This window comes from Schistocerca americana, unplaced genomic scaffold (genome assembly GCF_021461395.2).
Source record: "Schistocerca americana isolate TAMUIC-IGC-003095 unplaced genomic scaffold, iqSchAmer2.1 HiC_scaffold_777, whole genome shotgun sequence".
Lineage (NCBI taxonomy): Eukaryota > Metazoa > Arthropoda > Insecta > Orthoptera > Acrididae > Schistocerca > Schistocerca americana.
In genome coordinates this window covers 42501-47500 of record NW_025726541.1, presented here as the reverse complement: position 1 = coordinate 47500, position 5000 = coordinate 42501, and the positions used below count along the sequence as shown (strand labels likewise).

General features: G+C 52.1%; 1 non-coding gene across 1 annotated transcript in view; it reads left to right on the top strand.

The window, feature by feature from the left end:
* Positions 1 to 3506: 3506 nt before the first annotated feature.
* Positions 3507 to 5000, top strand: part of LOC124590905 — a 1910-nt gene continuing 416 nt past the window's right edge. Inside the window, exon 1 of the ribosomal RNA XR_006976809.1 lies at positions 3507 to 5000. This exon is cut by the window's right edge and continues 416 nt beyond it. This is a non-coding gene — a ribosomal RNA (small subunit ribosomal RNA).

Below are 5000 nucleotides of genomic sequence, written 5' to 3'. Positions count from 1 at the left end.
CTTAACCTACCCTATGTCGTACCTTAACCTAACCTATGTCGTACCTTAACCTAACCTATGTCGTACCTTAACCTAACCTATGTCGTACCTTAACCTAACCTATGTCGTACCTTAACCTAACCTATGTCGTACCTTAACCTAACCTATGTCGTACCTTAACCTAACCTATGTCGTACCTTAACCTAACCTATGTCGTACCTTAACCTAACCTATGTCGTACCTTAACCTAACCTAATGTCGTACCTTAACCTAACCTATGTCGTACCTTAACCTAACCTATGTCGTACCTTAACCTAACCTATGTCGTACCTTAACCTAACCTATGTCGTACCTTAACCTAACCTATGTCGTACCTTAACCTAACCTATGTCGTACCTTAACCTAACCTATGTCGTACCTTAACCTAACCTATGTCGTACCTTAACCTAACCTATGTCGTACCTTAACCTAACCTATGTCGTACCTTAACCTAACCTATGTCGTACCTTAACCTAACCTATGTCGTACCTTAACCTAACCTATGTCGTACCTTAACCTAACCTATGTCGTACCTTAACCTAACCTATGTCGTACCTTAACCTAACCTATGTCGTACCTTAACCTAACCTATGTCGTACCTTAACCTAACCTATGTCGTACCTTAACCTAACCTATGTCGTACCTTAACCTAACCTATGTCGTACCTTAACCTAACCTGTATTGCGCCTTAACCTAACCTGTATTGCGCCTTAACGTAACCTGTATTGCGCCTTAACGTAACCTGTATTGCGCCTTAACGTAACCTGTATTGCGCCTTAACGTAACCTGTATTGCGCCTTAACGTAACCTGTATTGCGCCTTAACGTAACCTGTATTGCGCCTTAACGTAACCTGTATTGCGCCTTAACGTAACCTGTATTGCGCCTTAACGTAACCTGTATTGCGCCTTAACGTAACCTGTATTGCGCCTTAACGTAACCTGTATTGCGCCTTAACGTAACCTGTATTGCGCCTTAACGTAACCTGTATTGCGCCTTAACGTAACCTGTATTGCGCCTTAACGTAACCTGTATTGCGCCTTAACGTAACCTGTATTGCGCCTTAACGTAACCTGTATTGCGCCTTAACGTAACCTGTATTGCGCCTTAACGTAACCTGTATTGCGCCTTAACGTAACCTGTATTGCGCCTTAACGTAACCTGCATTGCGCCTTAACGTAACCTGCATTGCGCCTTAACGTAACCTGTATTGCGCCTTAACGTAACCTGCATTGCGCCTTAACGTAACCTGCATTGCGCCTTAACGTAACCTGTATTGCGCCTTAACGTAACCTGTATTGCGCCTTAACGTAACCTGTATTGCGCCTTAACGTAACCTGTATTGCGCCTTAACGTAACCTGTATTGCGCCTTAACGTAACCTGTATTGCGCCTTAACGTAACCTGTATTGCGCCTTAACGTAACCTGTATTGCGCCTTAACGTAACCGATATTGCGCCTTAACGTAACCTATATTGCGCCGTAACGTAACCTATATTGCGCCGTAACGTAACCCACATTGCCCCTTAACGTAACCTATATTGCGCCGTAACGTAACCTATATTGCGCCGTAACGTAACCCACATTGCCCCTTAACGTAACCCACATTGCCCCTTAACGTAACCCACATTGCCCCTTAACGTAACCCAACACACGTTGGGCCTTAACCCAACACACGTTGGGCCTTAACCCAACACACGTTGGGCCTTAACCCAACACACGTTGGGCCTTAACCCAACACACGTTGGGCCTTAACCCAACACACGTTGGGCCTTAACCTGCTCTGTAATTGTCATACGACGCGTTAAATTAGTGTAGTGTTGCCTAACTGCAACCCCCGCAATATAGTTTGCTACTCGCACTGCCCGGTCCCCAGTGTATCGCTTCATGTTAAACACCTTGCAGCTATACACTGTAATGTGGATGGCAGCAGGACGTACATGCTCAATGCCCTTTGCAGTTGTTCATTGGCATTTGCAGTTGTTCATTGGCATTCGCATGGCGAAGCACTTAGCCTACGCTGTGGTACGGCCTGTGTCAACTGTCCGCTGATGTTGTACGTCCAAATCACACACTGTACTGCACATTGGTCCTCATGTACTGAATGATACATCGTGGTACATGTGACCGTACAACGACTGCGCCAACAACGGCGAACCATGCGGTCCAAATGTTGTGCACTCAGCTACGTGTCGTCTCCCTATAAGAGCTGGATTGCAGTGTGGTATGCCCTGGATGGCGATCAGCATGAGCCGTCTGTTGATGTAGTGGCGCGTGTTGTCAGACGTAGTCGTCTCTTCTCACACACCGTGATAGCACGGTGCACTGCGTTCCACATCTGCGACATGCGACAGAGGCCGGTTGACAGTCGTTCGCGCAATGGACATCGCATACGTACGGGGGCCACCTTCCACGTGTTCGCTAAGCGTGGACATGTTGTTGCGTGTATGTGGGCAGACAGTGTGTCGTGACACCTGACACAGGCATGCAACAATCGTTGAATTTGCAAATGGCGATGGACGCCTACGTTTGCTGGTGACGTTACGCAAATGAACAACTGGTAAACCGTTGTGGTGCGGTTGTTCTCGCTAGGGGTGAATCAGTGATGGCGACGATCGGTTGAGCTACCAACCGGTTGTTGCAGCGATACCCACCATGCCCACGAACGTGAATGGCATGTGGGTGTGAAGCGATACGCGGCGGTGGCTGGGTGGGACCGTCCCCGGCCGGTGAGGGGGGGCCTCCCGGCGTGTTGGCCGTGCGGTGCGTGGGCGCACGCGCTACAGCCGGCTGGTGGGGGCGGCCAGTGGCAGGCGCGCCGGCCGACGGAGGCGGCAGGCGGCGCAGCTGCGCGCCGGCGCACCCTGCACGCGGCGCCGTGCGGCCAAAGTAGGTCCTCGCGGGCCCGGTGCGAAGCGCGGTGGACATCTGCAGTGTGCTGGTCCGATTGAGGACTGTGTGCGCTGAGGATGCGCCGCCGCCCGGCGCTCGGCGCCGCGACGCCGTCTGCTGCTCGGTCGCCTCTGCGGTTCTCGCAGGTGGTTTGTATCGCAGCTGTGCGGACGTGTTGGCGCGTGCGCTGTGCTGGGAGAGTTCGCTTCGGCACCCAAGTGGGGCTTTTGTCCTTCTGTGGCGCTGGCGTTGGAGCTGCCGGTCACCGTAGGTGGCGCGTGTTGTCTCCCGCCGGCAATGCCACGACAGCACGCTCCCGGGCCTCTGTCGGCAGCGGCAAGCTCAGTTGGGAGCACGGGTGGTCGCACCTAAAGCGTCTACTCGCCAAACTCCGGGCGATTGCGCCTCTCTCGAACCCGACCAAGTACTTAGGACGGCGCTGCGCGCCGCCGGGACCTGAGAGGGTTTCGAGGTGTATGGTGCAGGGGAGCTCAGCCTCCTCCTGTTTGCAGAATAATTGAGCGGACGCTTGCGTGTTCGCGCGGGCCCCCGGGACACACTCCCGGGCGGCCGGCTGCTCAGCTCTAGTTGACGCAGCTCCCTGGTTGATCCTGCCAGTAGTCATATGCTTGTCTCAAAGATTAAGCCATGCATGTCTCAGTACAAGCCGCATTAAGGTGAAACCGCGAATGGCTCATTAAATCAGTTATGGTTCCTTAGATCGTACCCACGTTACTTGGATAACTGTGGTAATTCTAGAGCTAATACATGCAAACAGAGTCCCGACCAGAGATGGAAGGGACGCTTTTATTAGATCAAAACCAATCGGTCGGCTCGTCCGGTCCGTTTGCCTTGGTGACTCTGAATAACTTTGGGCTGATCGCACGGTCCTCGTACCGGCGACGCATCTTTCAAATGTCTGCCTTATCAACTGTCGATGGTAGGTTCTGCGCCTACCATGGTTGTAACGGGTAACGGGGAATCAGGGTTCGATTCCGGAGAGGGAGCCTGAGAAACGGCTACCACATCCAAGGAAGGCAGCAGGCGCGCAAATTACCCACTCCCGGCACGGGGAGGTAGTGACGAAAAATAACGATACGGGACTCATCCGAGGCCCCGTAATCGGAATGAGTACACTTTAAATCCTTTAACGAGTATCTATTGGAGGGCAAGTCTGGTGCCAGCAGCCGCGGTAATTCCAGCTCCAATAGCGTATATTAAAGTTGTTGCGGTTAAAAAGCTCGTAGTTGGATTTGTGTCCCACGCTGTTGGTTCACCGCCCGTCGGTGTTTAACTGGCATGTATCGTGGGACGTCCTGCCGGTGGGGCGAGCTGAAGGCGTGCGACGCGCCTCGTGCGTGCTCGTGCGTCCCGAGGCGGACCCCGTTGCAATCCTACCAGGGTGCTCTTGAGTGAGTGTCTCGGTGGGCCGGCACGTTTACTTTGAACAAATTAGAGTGCTTAAAGCAGGCAAGCCCGCCTGAATACTGTGTGCATGGAATAATGGAATAGGACCTCGGTTCTATTTTGTTGGTTTTCGGAACCCGAGGTAATGATTAATAGGGACAGGCGGGGGCATTCGTATTGCGACGTTAGAGGTGAAATTCTTGGATCGTCGCAAGACGAACAGAAGCGAAAGCATTTGCCAAGTATGTTTTCATTAATCAAGAACGAAAGTTAGAGGTTCGAAGGCGATCAGATACCGCCCTAGTTCTAACCATAAACGATGCCAGCCAGCGATCCGCCGCAGTTCCTCCGATGACTCGGCGGGCAGCCTCCGGGAAACCAAAGCTTTTGGGTTCCGGGGGAAGTATGGTTGCAAAGCTGAAACTTAAAGGAATTGACGGAAGGGCACCACCAGGAGTGGAGCCTGCGGCTTAATTTGACTCAACACGGGAAACCTCACCAGGCCCGGACACCGGAAGGATTGACAGATTGATAGCTCTTTCTTGATTCGGTGGGTGGTGGTGCATGGCCGTTCTTAGTTGGTGGAGCGATTTGTCTGGTTAATTCCGATAACGAACGAGACTCTAGCCTGCTAACTAGTCGCGTGACATCCTTCGTGCTGTCAGCGATTACTTTTCTTCTTAGA